The sequence below is a fragment of the Schistocerca gregaria genome, chromosome 8, assembly GCF_023897955.1.
Source record: "Schistocerca gregaria isolate iqSchGreg1 chromosome 8, iqSchGreg1.2, whole genome shotgun sequence".
In the NCBI taxonomy this organism is placed as follows: Eukaryota; Metazoa; Arthropoda; class Insecta; order Orthoptera; family Acrididae; genus Schistocerca; species Schistocerca gregaria.
The window spans coordinates 12,490,422-12,505,694 of NC_064927.1; the positions used below are offsets into that span (position 1 = coordinate 12,490,422).

Consider the following 15,273-nt stretch of genomic DNA (forward strand, 5'->3'; position numbering starts at 1 on the left):
GATGTAATGGAAATAGCAACTTTAAACTTTGCCTACGTCTCTGTTAGTCGCAAGGAAACTGTATTTGAAGGTGAAGGTGATTTTGTAGACATGTGTGAAAGACATGTTCTGAAATGCATGTGTTGTTGTTTGGAGAGGACATCAGTTTCGTGTCAGATGTGTAGCCAAGCAGTAATGGGTCACCATAGCTGCAAATATTAGTCGGTAATATGAAGTGTTGTCAGCTGAAGTCTGATGATCCAGACGACCGTAAGGACGAAGTACGCAAAAGCACCGCTAGGCCGCGCCTCTTTAGCTCAGTGGTAGAGCACTGGACTAGTAAACCAAGGGTCGTGAGTTCCATCCTCAAAGGAAGAAGTCGAATTTTGGAAATCAGTTGAGCGTCGTGGCCGTATAGCAAACAGTATCTGTGATGACGAACAATTAGCGACATGAATTTTATTAAGAATTACTCTCAGATGTGATTAAGGCGAATGGCGCAGATAAAGCCTTTGCCAAAGAGGTTCAGCATAAGGTGGGACTAGGCAGTCTGAATTATATTTTATAGATGTATTTCTCACATATGTCAGAGCCTCTCGCGGTCGTCGTCGTCGTCGTCGTCGTCGTCGTCGCCGCCGCTTCTGCAGAAGTAGCAAATGGCCATCGTGGCAAATGCAGCGAGGCACGCCCTGCCTTCGATTCCGTATGCACAAAGTGTGTGGTCTTGTTTCCCAGTCTATATTTGGTCGGTCACGTAAGAGGTTGAATGTAACGAATGGGTGGGAAAGAGCAAGGGCAGCGGCTGTGTAGAACGAAAACACAAATTATCAGGGGTGTGAGCGTTTCGAGATGAGTCATATACAAGTTGCACTTGGTCGTCAGTGACTGTGTGGCCTAATGGATAAGGCGTCGGACTTCGGATCTGAAGATTACAGGTTCGAATGCTGTCACGCTCGTGTTTCATCAGTTCTGAAAAAGAAACATACCGTTTTAATGTAGCATTTGAGCAGTACGAAACCGTCTGAATGTTGCTGTTGACCATTTTCTGCTTGGAGATGCTCTTGAGCTTGAAACACACACTACAAGACCGGTGTTAACTAGCGAAATGGTCGGCAGAGTGCCGTCACCGCGAGTTTCCACTGGCACTTGCACATCTAAAACAACGTCGGAAAGTAACTCGTTCGCCTTTTGAGTCACATCAAGTATTAGTGTTAATTTTGACGCCACTAGCTCTGCAGGTTGTCATGCAATTCCTTACCTCTCAGAAATGATTATGAAATAAAAGTGAAGTACGTGACGAGTGTGACGTTAGGAAAACATTAGGCAGCATGGAGAGATTCTGTATGTGACCACCCAACCCAAACGAGTACTGTGTGACGTGCTGCCCGGCAAGTATTCACCGAAGCAGCCCGGCTTGCTCAGTCGGTAGAGCATGAGACTCTTAATCTCAGGGTCGTGGGTTCGAGTCCCACGCTGGGCGAAACGGAATTTTGTTCCGCTGCAGATGTAAATTACCGTTTTTCTGATTAACGTGATGTAATGGAAATAGCAACTTTAAACTTTGCCTACGTCTCTGTCAGTCGCAAGGAAACTGTATTTGAAGGTGAAGGTGATTTTGTAGACATGTGTGAAAGACATGTTCTGAATTGCAAGTGTTGTTGTTTGGAGAGGACATCGGTTACGTGTCAGATGTGTAGCCAAGCAGTAATGGGTCGCCATAGCTGCATATATTAGTCGGTAATATGAAGTGTTGTCACCTGAAGTCTGATGATCCAGACGACCGTAAGGACGAAGTACGCAAAAGTACCGCTAGGCCGCGCTTGTTTAGCTCAGTGGTAGAGCACTGGACTAGTAAACCAATGGTCGTGAGTTCCATCCTCAAAGGAAGAAGTCGAATTTTGGAAATCAGTTGCGTGTCGTGGCCGTATAGCAAACAGTATCTGTGATGACGAACAATTAGCGACATGCCTTTTTTATTAAGAATTACTCTCAGATGTGATTAAGGCGAATGGCGCAGATAAAGCCTTTGCCAAAGCGGTTCAGCATAAGGTGGGACGAGGCAGTCTGAATTACATTTTATAGATGTATTACTCACACATGTCAGAGCCTCTCGCGGTCGTCGTCGTCGTCGTCGTCGACGCCGCTTCTGCAGAAGTAGCAAATGGCATCGTGGCAAATGTGGCGAGGCACGCCCTGCCTTCGATTCCGTATGCACGAAGTGTGTGGTCTTGTTTCCCAGTCTATATTTGGTCGGTCACGTAAGAGGTTGAATGTAACGAATGGGTGGGAAAGAGCAAGGGCAGCGGCTGTGTAGAACGAAAACACAAATTATCAGGGGTGTGAGCGTTTCGAGATGAGTCATATACAAGTTGCACTTGGTCGTCAGTGACTGTGTGGCCTAATAGATAAGGCGTCGGACTTCGGATCTGAACATTACAGGTTCTAATGCTGTCACGCTCGTGTTTTATCAGTTCTGAAAAAGAAACATACCGTTATAATGTAGCATTTGAGCAGTACGAAACCATCTGAATGTTGCTGTTGACCATTTTCTGCTTGGAGATGCTCTTGAGCTTGAAACACACACTACAAGACCGGTGTTAACTAGCGAAATGGTCGGCAGAGTGCCGTCACCGCGAGTTTCCACTGGCACTTGCACATCTAAAACAACGTCGGAAAGTAACTCGTTCGCCTTTTGAGTCACATCAAGTATGAGTGTTAATTTTGACGCCACTAGCTCTGCAGGTTGTCATGCAATTCATTACCTCTCAGAAATGATTATGAAACAAAAGTGAAGTACGTGACGAGTGTGACGTTAGGAAAACATTAGGCAGCATGGAGAGATTCTGTATGGGACCACCCAACCCAAACGAGTACTGTGTGACGTGCTGCCCGGCAAGTATTCACCGAAGCAGCCCGGCTAGCTCAGTCGGTAGAGCATGAGACTCTTAATCTCAGTGTCGTGGGTTCGAGCCCCACGCTGGGCGAAACAGAATTTTGTTCCGCTGCAGATGTAAATTACCGTTCTTCTGATTAACGTGATGTAATGGAAATAGCAACTTTAAACTTTGCCTACGTCTCTGTCAGTCGCAAGGAAACTGTATTTGAAGGTGAAGGTGATTTTGTAGACATGTGTGAAAGACATGTTCTGAAATGCAAGTGTTGTTGTTTGGAGAGGACATCGGTTACGTGTCAGATGTGTAGCCAAGCAGTAATGGGTCGCCATAGCTGCATATATTAGTCGGTAATATGAAGTGTTGTCACCTGAAGTCTGATGATCCAGACGACCGTAAGGACGAAGTACGCAAAAGTACCGCTAGGCCGCGCTTGTTTAGCTCAGTGGTAGAGCACTGGACTAGTAAACCAATGGTCGTGAGTTCCATCCTCAAAGGAAGAAGTCGAATTTTGGAAATCAGTTGCGTGTCGTGGCCGTATAGCAAACAGTATCTGTGATGACGAACAATTAGCGACATGCCTTTTTTATTAAGAATTACTCTCAGATGTGATTAAGGCGAATGGCGCAGATAAAGCCTTTGCCAAAGCGGTTCAGCATAAGGTGGGACGAGGCAGTCTGAATTACATTTTATAGATGTATTACTCACACATGTCAGAGCCTCTCGCGGTCGTCGTCGTCGTCGTCGTCGACGCCGCTTCTGCAGAAGTAGCAAATGGCCATCGTGGCAAATGTGGCGAGGCACGCCCTGCCTTCGATTCCGTATGCACAAAGTGTGTGGTCTTGTTTCCCAGTCTATATTTGGTCGGTCACGTAAGAGGTTGAATGTAACGAATGGGTGGGAAAGAGCAAGGGCAGAGGCTGTGTTGAACGAAAACACAAATTATCAGGGATGTGAGCGTTTCGAGATGAGTCATATACAAGTTGCACTTGGTCGTCAGTGACTGTGTGGCCTAATGGATAAGGCGTCGGACTTCGGATCTGAAGATTACAGGTTCGAATGCTGTCACGCTCGTGTTTTATCAGTTCTGAAAAAGAAACATACCGTTTTAATGTAGCATTTGAGCAGGACGAAACCGTCTGAATGTTGCTGTTGACCATTTTCTGCTTGGAGATGCTCTTGAGCTTGAAACACACACTACAAGACCGGTGTTAACTAGCGAAATGGTCGGCAGAGTGCCGTCACCGCGAGTTTCCACTGGCACTTGCACATCTAAAACAACGTCGGAAAGTAACTCGTTCGCCTTTTGAGTCACATCAAGTATGAGTGTTAATTTTGACGCCACTAGCTCTGCAGGTTGTCATGCAATTCCTTACCTCTCAGAAATGATTATGAAATAAAAGTGAAGTACGTGACGAGTGTGACATTAGGAAAACATTAGGCAGCATGGAGAGATTCTGTATGGGACCACCCAACCCAAACGAGTACTGTGTGACGTGCTGCCCGGCAAATATTCACCGAAGCAGCCTGGCTAGCTCAGTCGGTAGAGCATGAGACTCTTAATCTCAGGGTCGTGCGTTCGAGCCCCACGCTGGACGAAACGGAATTTTGTTCCGCTGCAGATGTAAATTACCGTTTTTCTGATTAACGTGATGAAATGGAAATAGCAACTGCAAACTTTGCCTACGTCTCTGTCAGTCGCAAGGAAACTGTATTTGAAGGTGAAGGTGATTTTGTAGACATGTGTGAAAGACATGTTCTGAAATGCAAGTGTTGTTGTTTGGAGAGGACATCGGTTACGTGTCAGATGTGTAGCCAAGCAGTAATGGGTCGCCATAGCTGCATATATTAGTCGGTAATATGAAGTGTTGTCACCTGAAGTCTGATGATCCAGACGACCGTAAGGACGAAGTACGCAAAAGTACCGCTAGGCCGCGCTTGTTTAGCTCAGTGGTAGAGCACTGGACTAGTAAACCAAGGGTCGTGAGTTCCATCCTCAAAAGAAGAAGTCGAATTTAGGAAATCAGTTGAGCGTCGTGGCCGTATAGCAAACAGTATCTGTGATGACGAACAATTAGCGACATGAATTTTATTAAGGATTACTCTCAGATGTGATTAAGGCGAATGGCGCAGATAAAGCCTTTGCCAAAGCGGTTCAGCATAAGGTGGGACGAGGCAGTCTGAATTATATATTATAGATGTATTTCTCACATATGTCACAGCCTCTCGCAGTCGTCGTCGTCGTTGTCGTCGCCGCCGCCGCTTCTGCAGAAGTAGCAAATGGCCATCGTGGCAAATGCGGCGAGGCACGCCCTGCCTTCGATTCCGTATGCACAAAGTGTGTGGTCTTGTTTCCCAGTCTATATTTGTTCGGTCACGTAAGAGGTTGAATGTAACGAATGGGTGGGAAAGAGCAAGGGCAGCGGCTGTGTATAACGAAAACAGAAATTATCAGGGGTGTGAGCGTTTCGAGATGAGTCATATACAAGTTGCACTTGGTCGTTAGTGTCTGCGTGGCCTATTGGATAAGGCGTCGGACTTCGGATCTGAAGATTACAGGTTCGAATGCTGTCACGCTCGTGTTTTATCAGTTCTGAAAAAGAAACATACCGTTTTAATGTAGCATTTGAGCAGTACGAAACCGTCTGAATGTTGCTGTTGACCATTTTCTGCTTGGAGATGCTCTTGAGCTTGAAACACACACTACAAGACCGGTGTTAACTAGCGAAATGGTCGGCAGAGTGCCGTCACCGCGAGTTTCCACTGGCACTTGCACATCTAAAACAACGTCGGAAAGTAACTCGTTCGCCTTTTGAGTCACATCAAGTATGAGTGTTAATTTTGACGCCACTAGCTCTGCAGGTTGTCATGCAATTCCTTACCTCTCAGAAATGATTATGAAATAAAAGTGAAGTACGTGACGAGTGTGACATTAGGAAAACATTAGGCAGCATGGAGAGATTCTGTATGTGACCACCCAACCCAAACGAGTACTGTGTGATGTGCTGCCCGGCAAATATTCACCGAAGCAGCCCGGCTAGCTCAGTCGGTAGAGCATGAGACTCTTAATCTCAGGGTCGTGGGTTCGAGCCCCACGCTGGGCGAAACGGAATTTTGTTCCGCTGCAGATGTAAATTACCGTTTTTCTGATTAACGTGATGTAATGGAAATAGCAACTTTAAACTTTGCCTACGTCTCTGTCAGTCGCAAGGAAACTGTATTTGAAGGTGAAGGTGATTTTGTAGACATGTGTGAAAGACATGTTCTGAAATGCAAGTGTTGTTGTTTGGAGAGGACATCGGGTTCGTGTCAGATGTGTAGCCAAGCAGTAATGGGTCACCATAGCTGCAAATATTAGTCGGTAATATGAAGTGTTGTCAGCTGAAGTCTGATGATCCAGACGACCGTAAGGACGAAGTACGCAGATGCACCGCCAGGCCGCGCCTCTTTAGCTCAGTGGTAGAGCACTGGACTAGTAAACCTAGGGTCGTGAGTTCCATCCTCAAAGGAAGAAGTCGAATTTTGGAAATCAGTTGCGCGTCGTGGCCGTATAGCAAACAGTATCTGTGATGACGAACAATTAGCGACATGAATTTTATTAAGAATTACTCTCAGATGTGATAAAGGCGAATGGCGCAGATAAAGCCTTTGCCAAAGCGGTTCAGCATAAGGTGGGACGAGGCAGTCTGAATTATATTTTATAGATGTATTTCTCACATATGTCAGAGCCTCTCGCGGTCGTCGTCGTCGTCGTCGTCGTCGTCGTCGTCGTCGTCGTCGCCGCCGCCGCTTCTGCAGAAGTAGCAAATGGCCATCGAGGCAAATGCAGCGAGGCACGCCCTGCCTTCGATTCCGTATGCACAAAGTGTGTGGTCTTGTTTCCCAGTCTATATTTGGTCGGTCACATAAGAAGTTGAATGTAACGAATGGGTGGGAAAGAGCAAGGGCAGCGGCTGTGTAGAACGAAAACACAAATTATCAGGGGTGTGAGCGTTTCGAGATGAGTCATAACAAGTTGCACTTGGTCGTCAGTGACTGTGTGGCCTAATGGATAAGGCGTCGGACTTCGGATCTGAAGATTACAGGTTCGATTGCTGTCTCGCTCGTGTTTTATCAGTTCTGAAAAAGAAACATACCGTTATAATGTAGCATTTGAGCAGTACGAAACCGTCTGAATGTTGCTGTTGACCATTTTCTGCTTGGAGATGCTCTTGAGCTTGAACACACACAACAAGACCGGTGTTAACTAGCGAAATGGTCGGCAGAGTGTCGTCACCGCGAGTTTCCACTGGCACTTGCACATCTAAAACAACGTCGGAAAGTAACTCGTTCGCCTTTTGAGTCACATCAAGTATGAGTGTTAATTTTGACGCCACTAGCCTTGCAGGTTGTCATGCAATTCCTTACCTCTCAGAAATGATTATGAAATAAAAGTGAAGTACGTGACGAGTGTGACGTTAGGAAAACATTAGGCAGCATGGAGAGATTCTGTATGGGACCACCCAACCCAAACGAGTACTGTGTGACGTGCTGCTCGGGAAGTATTCACCGAAGCAGCCCGGCTAGCTCAGTCGGTAGAGCATAAGACTCATAACCTCAGGGTCGTGGGTTCGAGGCCCACGCTGGGCGAAACGGAATTTTGTTCCGCTGCAGATGTAAATTACCGTTTTTCTGATTAACGTGATGTAATGGAAATAGCAACTTTAAACTTTGCCTACGTCTCAGTCAGTCGCAAGGAAACTGTATTTGAAGGTGAAGGTGATTTTGTAGACATGTGTGAAAGACATGTTCTGAAATGCAAGTGTTGTTGTTTGGAGAGGACATCGGTTACGTGTCAGATGTGTAGCCAAGCAGTAATGGGTCGCCATAGCTGCAAATATTAGTCGGTAATATGAAGTGTTGTCAGCTGAAGTCTGATGATCCAGACGACCGTAAGGACGAAGAACGAAGAAGTACCGCTAGGCCGCGCCTCTTTAGCTCAGTGGTAGAGCACTAGACTAGTAAAAAAAGGGTCGTGAGTTCCATCATCAAAGGAAGATGTCGAATTTTGGAAATCAGTTGCGCGTCGTGGCCGTATAGCAAACAGTATCTGTGATGACGAACAATTAGCGACATGCCTTTTTTTTAAGAATTACTCTCAGATGTGATAAAGGCGAATGGCGCAGATAAAGCCTTTGCCAAAGCGGTTCAGCATAAGGTGGGACGAGGCAGTCTGAATTATATTTTATAGATGTATTTCTCACATATGTCAGAGCCTCTCGCGGTCGTCGTCGTCGTCGTCGTCGTCGTCGTCGCCGCCGCCGCTTCTGCAGAAGTAGCAAATGGCCATCGAGGCAAATGCAGCGAGGCACGCCCTGCCTTCGATTCCGTATGCACAAAGTGTGTGGTCTTGTTTCCCAGTCTATATTTGGTCGGTCACGTAAGAAGTTGAATGTAACGAATGGGTGGGAAAGAGCAAGGGCAGCGGCTGTGTAGAACGAAAACACAAATTATCAGGGGTGTGAGCGTTTCGAGATGAGTCATATACAAGTTGCACTTGGTCGTCAGTGACTGTGTGGCCTAATGGATAAGGCGTCGGACTTCGGATCTGAAGATTACAGGTTCGAATGCTGTCACGCTCGTGTTTTATCAGTTCTGAAAAAGAAACATACCGTTATAATGTAGCATTTGAGCAGTACGAAACCGTCTGAATGTTGCTGTTGACCATTTTCTGCTTGGAGATGCTCTTGAGCTTGAACACACACAACAAGACCGGTGTTAACTAGCGAAATGGTCGGCAGAGTGTCGTCACCGCGAGTTTCCACTGGCACTTGCACATCTAAAACAAAGTCGGAAAGTAACTCGTTCGCCTTTTGAGTCACATCAAGTATGAGTGTTAATTTTGACGCCACTAGCCTTGCAGGTTGTCATGCAATTCCTTACCTCTCAGAAATGATTATGAAATAAAAGTGAAGTACGTGACGAGTGTGACGTTAGGAAAACATTAGGCAGCATGGAGAGATTCTGTATGGGACCACCCAACCCAAACGAGTACTGTGTGACGTGCTGCTCGGGAAGTATTCACCGAAGCAGCACGGCTAGCTCAGTCGGTAGAGCATAAGACTCATAACCTCAGGGTCGTGGGTTCGAGCCCCACGCTGGGCGAAACGGAATTTTGTTCCGCCGCAGATGTAAATTACCGTTTTTCTGATTAACGTGATGTAATGGAAATAGCAACTTTAAACTTTGCCTACGTCTCAGTCAGTCGCAAGGAAACTGTATTTGAAGGTGAAGGTGATTTTGTAGACATGTGTGAAAGACATGTTCTGAAATGCAAGTGTTGTTGTTTGGAGAGGACATCGGTTACGTGTCAGATGTGTAGCCAAGCAGTAATGGGTCGCCATAGCTGCAAATATTAGTCGGTAATATTAAGTGTTGTCAGCTGAAGTCTGATGATCCAGACGACTGTAAGGACGAAGTACGTAAAGGTACCGCTAGGCCGCGCCTCTTTAGCACAGTGGTAGAGCACTGGACTAGTAAACCAAGGGTCGTGAGTTCCATCCTCAAAGGAAGAAGTCGAATTTTGGAAATCAGTTGCGCGTCGTGGCCGTATAGCAAACAGTATCTGTGATGACGAACAATTAGCGACATGCCTTTTATTAAGAAATACTCTCAGATGTGATTAAGGCGAATGGCGCAGATAAAGAATTTGCCAAAGCAGTTCAGCATAAGGTGGGACGAGGCAGTCTGAATTACATTTTATAGATGTATTTCTCACATATGTCAGAGCCTCTCGCGCTCGTCGTCGTCACCGCCGCCGCTTCTGCAGAAGTAGCAAATGGCCATCGTGGCAAATGCGGCGAGGCACGCCCTGCCTTCGATTCCGTATGCACAAAGTGTGTGGTCTTGTTTCCCAGTCTATATTTGGTCGGTCACGTAAGAGGTTGAATGTAACGAATGGGTGGGAAAGAGCAAGGGCAGCGGCTGTGTAGAACGAAAACACAAATTATCAGGGGTGTGAGCGTTTCGAGATGAGTCATATACAAGATGCACTTGGTCGTCAGTGACTGTGTGGCCTAATAGATAAGGCGTCGGACTTCGGATCTGAACATTACAGGTTCGAATGCTGTCACGCTCGTGTTTTATCAGTTCTGAAAAAGAAACATACCGTTTTAATGTAGCATTTGAGCAGTACGAAACCGTCTGAATGTTGCTGTTGACCATTTTCTGCTTGGAGATGCTCTTGAGCTTGAAACACACACTACAAGACCGGTGTTAACTAGCGAAATGGTCGGCAGAGTGTCGTCACCGCGAGTTTCCACTGGCACTTGCACATCTAAAACAAAGTCGGAAAGTAACTCGTTCGCCTTTTGAGTCACATCAAGTATGAGTGTTAATTTTGACGCCACTAGCTCTGCAGGTTGTCATCCAATTCCTTACATCTCAGAAATGATTATGAAATAAAAGTGAAGTACGTGACGAGTGTGACGTTAGGAAAACATTAGGCAGCATGGAGAGATTCTGTATGGGACCACCCAACCCAAACGAGTACTGTGTGATGTGCTGCCCGGCAAGTATTCACCGAAGCAGCCCGGCTAGCTCAGTTGGTAGAGCATGAGACTCTTAATCTCAGGGTCGTGGGTTCGAGCCCCACGCTGGGCGAAACGGAATTTTGTTCTGCTGCAGATGTAAATTACCGTTTTTCTGATTAACGTGATGTAATGGAAATAGCAACTTTAAACTTTGCCTACGTCTCTGTCAGTCGCAAGGAAACTGTATTTGAAGGTGAAGGTGATTTTGTAGACATGTGTGAAAGACATGTTCTGAAATGAAAGTGTTGTTGTTTGGAGAGGACATCGGTTACGTGTCAGATGTGTAGCCAAGCAGTAATGGGTCGCCATAGCTGCAAATATTAGTCGGTAATATTAAGTGTTGTCAGCTGAAGTCTGATGATCCAGACGACCGTAAGGACCAAGTATGCAAAGGTACCGCTAGGCCGCGCCTCTTTAGCTCAGTGGTAAAGCACTGGACTAGTAAACCAAGGCTCGTGAGTTCCATCCTCAAAGGAAGAAGTCGAATTTTGGAAATCAGTTGCGCGTCGTGGCCGTATAGCAAACAGTATCTGTGATGACGAACAATTAGCGACATGCCTCTTATTAAGAATTACTCTCAGATGTGATTAAGGCGAATGGCGCAGATAAAGCCTTTGCCAAAGCGGTTCAGCATAAGGTGGGACGAGGCAGTCTGAATTACATTTTATAGATGTATTACTCACACATGTCAGAGCCTCTCGCGGTCGTCGTCGTCGTCGTCGTCGACGCCGCTTCTGCAGAAGTAGCAAATGGCCATCGTGGCAAATGCGGCGAGGCACGCCCTGCCTTCGATTCCGTATGCACGAAGTGTGTGGTCTTGTTTCCCAGTCTATATTTGTTCGGTCACGTAAGAGGTTGAATGTAACGAATGGGTGGGAAAGAGCAAGGGCAGCGGCTGTGTAGAACGAAAACACATAGTATCAGGGGTGTGAGCGTTTCGAGATGAGTCATATACAAGTTGCACTTGGTCGTCAGTGACTGTGTGGCCTAATAGATAAGGCGTCGGACTTCGGATCTGAAGATTACAGGTTCGAATGCTGTCACGCTCGTGTTTTATCAGTTCTGAAAAAGAAACATACCGTTTTAATGTAGCATTTGAGCAGTACGAAACCGTCTGAATGTTGCTGTTGACCATTTTCTGCTTGGAGATGCTCTTGAGCTTGAAACACACACTACAAGACCGGTGTTAACTAGCGAAATGGTCGGCAGAGTGCCGTCACCGCGAGTTTCCACTTGCACTTGCACATCTAAAACAACGTCGGAAAGTAACTCGTTCGCCTTTTGAGTCACATCAAGTATGAGTGTTAATTTTGACGTCACTAGCTCTGCAGGTTGTCATGCAATTCCTTACCTCTCAGAAATGATTATGAAATAAAAGTGAAGTACGTGACGAGTGTGACATTAGGAAAACATTAGGCAGCATGGAGAGATTCTGTATGGGACCACCCAACCCAAACGAGTACTGTGTGACGTGCTGCCCGGCAAATACTCACCGAAGCAGCCCGGCTAGCTCAGTCGGTAGAGCATGAGACTCTTAATCTCAGGGTCGTGGGTTCGAGCCCCACGCTGGGCGAAACGGAATTTTGTTCTGCTGCAGATGTAAATTACCGTTTTTCTGATTAACGTGATGTAATGGAAATAGCAACTTTAAACTTTGCCTACGTCTCTGTCAGTCGCAAGGAAACTGTATTTGAAGGTGAAGGTGATTTTGTAGACATGTGTGAAAGACATGTTCTGAAATGCAAGTGTTGTTGTTTGGAGAGGACATCGGTTACGTGTCAGATGTGTAGCCAAGCAGTAAAGGGTCGCCATAGCTGCAAATATTAGTCGGTAATATGAAGTGTTGTCAGCTGAAGTCTGATGATCCAGACGACCGTAAGGACGAAGTACGCAAAATTACCGCTAGGCCGCGTCTCTTTAGCTCAGTGGTAGAGCACTGGACTAGAAAACTAACGGTCGTGAGTTCCATCCTCAAAGGAAGAAGTCGAATTTTGGAAATCAGTTGCGCGTCGTGGCCGTATGGCAAACAGTATCTGTGATGACGAACAATTAGCGACATGCCTTTTATTAAGAATTACTCTCAGATGTGATTAAGGCGAATGGCGCAGATAAAGCCTTTGCCAAAGCGGTTCAGCATAAGGTGGGACGAGGCAGTCTGAATTACATTTTATAGATGTATTTCTCACATATGTCAGAGCCTCTCGCGGTCGTCGTCGTCGTCGTCGTCGTCGACGCCGCTTCTGCAGAAGTAGCAAATTTCCATCGTGGCAAATGCGGCGAGGCACGCCCTGCCTACGATTCCGTATGCACAAAGTGTGTGGTCTTGTTTCCCAGTCTATATTTGGACGGTCACGTAAGAGGTTGAATGTAACGAATGGGTGGGAAAGGGCAAGGGCAGCGGCTGTGTAGAACGAAAACACAAATTATCAGGGGTGTGAGCGTTTCGAGATGAGTCATATAGAAGTTGCACTTGGTCGTCAGTGACTGTGTGGCCTAATGGATAAGGCGTCGGACTTCGGATCTGAAGATTACAGGTTCGAATGCTGTCACGCTCGTGTTTTATCAGTTCTGAAAAAGAAACATACCGTTTTAATGTAGCATTTGAGCAGTACGAAACCGTCTGAATGTTGCTGTTGACCATTTTCTGCTTGGAGATGCTCTTGAGCTTGAAACACACACTACAAGACCGGTGTTAACTAGCGAAATGGTCGGCAGAGTGCCGTCACCGCGAGTTTCCACTGGCACTTGCACATCTAAAACAACGTCGGAAAGTAACTCGTTCGCCTTTTGAGTCACAACAAGTATGAGTGTTAATTTTGACGCCACTAGCTCTGCAGGTTGTCATGCAATTCCTTACCTCTCAGAAATGATTATGAAATAAAAGTGAAGTACGTGACGAGTGTGACGTTAGGAAAACATTAGGCAGCATGGAGAGATTCTGTATGGGACCACCCAACCCAAACGAGTACTGTGTGACGTGCTGCCCGGCAAATATTCACCGAAGCAGCCCGGCTAGCTCAGTCGGTAGAGCATGAGACTCTTAATCTCAGGGTCGTGGGTTCGAGCCCCACGCTGGGCGAAACGGAATTTTGTTCCGCTGCAGATGTAAATTACCGTTTTTCTGATTAACGTGATGTAATGGAAATTGCAACTTTAAACTTTGCCTACGTCTCTGTCAGTCGCAAGGAAACTGTATTTGAAGGTGAAGGTGATTTTGTAGACATGTGTGAAAGACATGTTCTGAAATGAAAGTGTTGTTGTTTGGAGAGGACATCGGTTACGTGTCAGATGGTAGCCAATCAGTAATGGGTCGCCATAGCTGCATATATTAGTCGGTAATATGAAGTGTTGTCACCTGAAGTCTGATGATCCAGACGACCGTAAGGACGAAGTACGCAAAAGTACCGCTAGGCCGCGCCTGTTTAGCTCAGTGGTAGAGCACTGGACTAGTAAACCAAGGGTCGTGAGTTCCATCCTCAAAGGAAGAAGTCGAATTTTGGAAATCAGTTGCGCGTCGTGGCCGTATAGCAAACAGTATCTGTGATGACGAACAATTAGCGACATGCCTTTTATTAAGAATTACTCTCAGATGTGATTAAGGCGAATGGCGCAGATAAAGCCTTTGCCAAAGCGGTTCAGCATAAGGTGGGACGAGGCAGTCTGAATTACATTTTATAGATGTATTACTCCCACATGTCAGAGCCTCTCGCGGTCGTCGTCGTCGTCGTCGTCGACGACGCCGCTTCTGCAGAAGTAGCAAATGGCCATCGTGGCAAATGCGGCGAGGCACGCCCTGCCTTCGATTCCGTATGCACGAAGTGTGTGGTCTTGTTTCCCAGTCTATATTTGGTCGGTCACGTAAGAGGTTGAAAGTAACGAATGGGTGGGAAAGAGCAAGGGCAGCGGCTGTGCAGAACGAAAACACAAATTATCAGGGGTGTGAGCGTTTCGAGATGAGTCATATATAAGTTGCACTTGGTCGTCAGTGACTGTGTGGCCTAATAGATAAGGCGTCGGACTTCGGATCTGAAGATTACAGGTTCGAATGCTGTCACGCTCGTATTTTATCAGTTCTGAAAAAGAAACATACCGTTTTAATGTAGCATTTGAGCAGTACGAAACCGTCTGAATGTTGCTGTTGACCATTTTCTGCTTGGAGATGCTCTTGAGCTTGAAACACACACTACAAGACCGGTGTTAACTAGCGAATTGGTCGGCAGAGTGCCGTCACCGCGAGTTTCCACTGGCACTTGCACATATAAAACAACGTCGGAAAGTAACTCGTTCGCCTTTTGAGTCACATCAAGTATGAGTGTTAATTTTGACGCCACTAGCTCTGCAGGTTGTCATGCAATTCCTTACCTCTCAGACATGATTATGAAATAAAAGTGAAGTACGTGACGAGTGTGACATTAGGAAAACATTAGGCAGCATGGAGAGATTCTGTATGGGACCACCCAACCCAAACGAGTACTGTGTGACGTGCTGCCCGACAAATATTCACCGAAGCAGCCCGGCTAGCTCAGTCGGTAGAGCATGAGACTCTTAATCTCAGGGTCGTGGGTTCGAGCCCCACGCTGGGCGAAACAGAATTTTGTTCCGCTGCAGATGTAAATTACCGTTTTTCTGATTAACCTGATGTAATGGAAATAGCAACTTTAAACTTTGCCTACGTCTCTGTCAGTCGCAAGGAAACTGTATTTGAAGGTGAAGGTGATTTTGTAGACATGTGTGAAAGACATGTTCTGAAATGCAAGTGTTGTTGTTTGGAGAGGACATCGGTTACGTGTCAGATGTGTAGCCAAGCAGTAAAGGGTCGCCATAGCTGCAAA

At 46.3% G+C, this 15,273-nt stretch overlaps 10 non-coding genes across 10 annotated transcripts; all 10 read left to right on the forward strand.

Annotated features, from left to right (window-relative positions):
• Positions 1-1,386: 1,386 nt before the first annotated feature.
• Positions 1,387-1,459, forward strand: Trnak-cuu (transfer RNA lysine (anticodon CUU)). Its single transcript has one exon. It is a non-coding gene; the product is annotated as a tRNA-Lys (tRNA).
• A 1,431-nt stretch (positions 1,460-2,890) lies between these two features.
• Positions 2,891-2,963, forward strand: Trnak-cuu (transfer RNA lysine (anticodon CUU)). The gene has a single exon. It is a non-coding gene; the product is annotated as a tRNA-Lys (tRNA).
• A 1,432-nt stretch (positions 2,964-4,395) lies between these two features.
• Trnak-cuu (transfer RNA lysine (anticodon CUU)) lies at positions 4,396-4,468 on the forward strand. Its single transcript has one exon. It is a non-coding gene; the product is annotated as a tRNA-Lys (tRNA).
• A 1,433-nt stretch (positions 4,469-5,901) lies between these two features.
• Trnak-cuu (transfer RNA lysine (anticodon CUU)) lies at positions 5,902-5,974 on the forward strand. The gene has a single exon. It is a non-coding gene; the product is annotated as a tRNA-Lys (tRNA).
• A 1,452-nt stretch (positions 5,975-7,426) lies between these two features.
• Trnam-cau (transfer RNA methionine (anticodon CAU)) lies at positions 7,427-7,499 on the forward strand. Its single transcript has one exon. It is a non-coding gene; the product is annotated as a tRNA-Met (tRNA).
• A 1,442-nt stretch (positions 7,500-8,941) lies between these two features.
• Positions 8,942-9,014, forward strand: Trnam-cau (transfer RNA methionine (anticodon CAU)). The gene has a single exon. It is a non-coding gene; the product is annotated as a tRNA-Met (tRNA).
• Positions 9,015-10,438: 1,424 nt separating this feature from the next.
• Positions 10,439-10,511, forward strand: Trnak-cuu (transfer RNA lysine (anticodon CUU)). Its single transcript has one exon. It is a non-coding gene; the product is annotated as a tRNA-Lys (tRNA).
• A 1,430-nt stretch (positions 10,512-11,941) lies between these two features.
• Positions 11,942-12,014, forward strand: Trnak-cuu (transfer RNA lysine (anticodon CUU)). The gene has a single exon. It is a non-coding gene; the product is annotated as a tRNA-Lys (tRNA).
• Positions 12,015-13,447: 1,433 nt separating this feature from the next.
• On the forward strand, positions 13,448-13,520 carry Trnak-cuu (transfer RNA lysine (anticodon CUU)). The gene has a single exon. It is a non-coding gene; the product is annotated as a tRNA-Lys (tRNA).
• A 1,432-nt stretch (positions 13,521-14,952) lies between these two features.
• On the forward strand, positions 14,953-15,025 carry Trnak-cuu (transfer RNA lysine (anticodon CUU)). Its single transcript has one exon. It is a non-coding gene; the product is annotated as a tRNA-Lys (tRNA).
• The last annotated feature ends 248 nt before the right edge of the window (positions 15,026-15,273 follow it).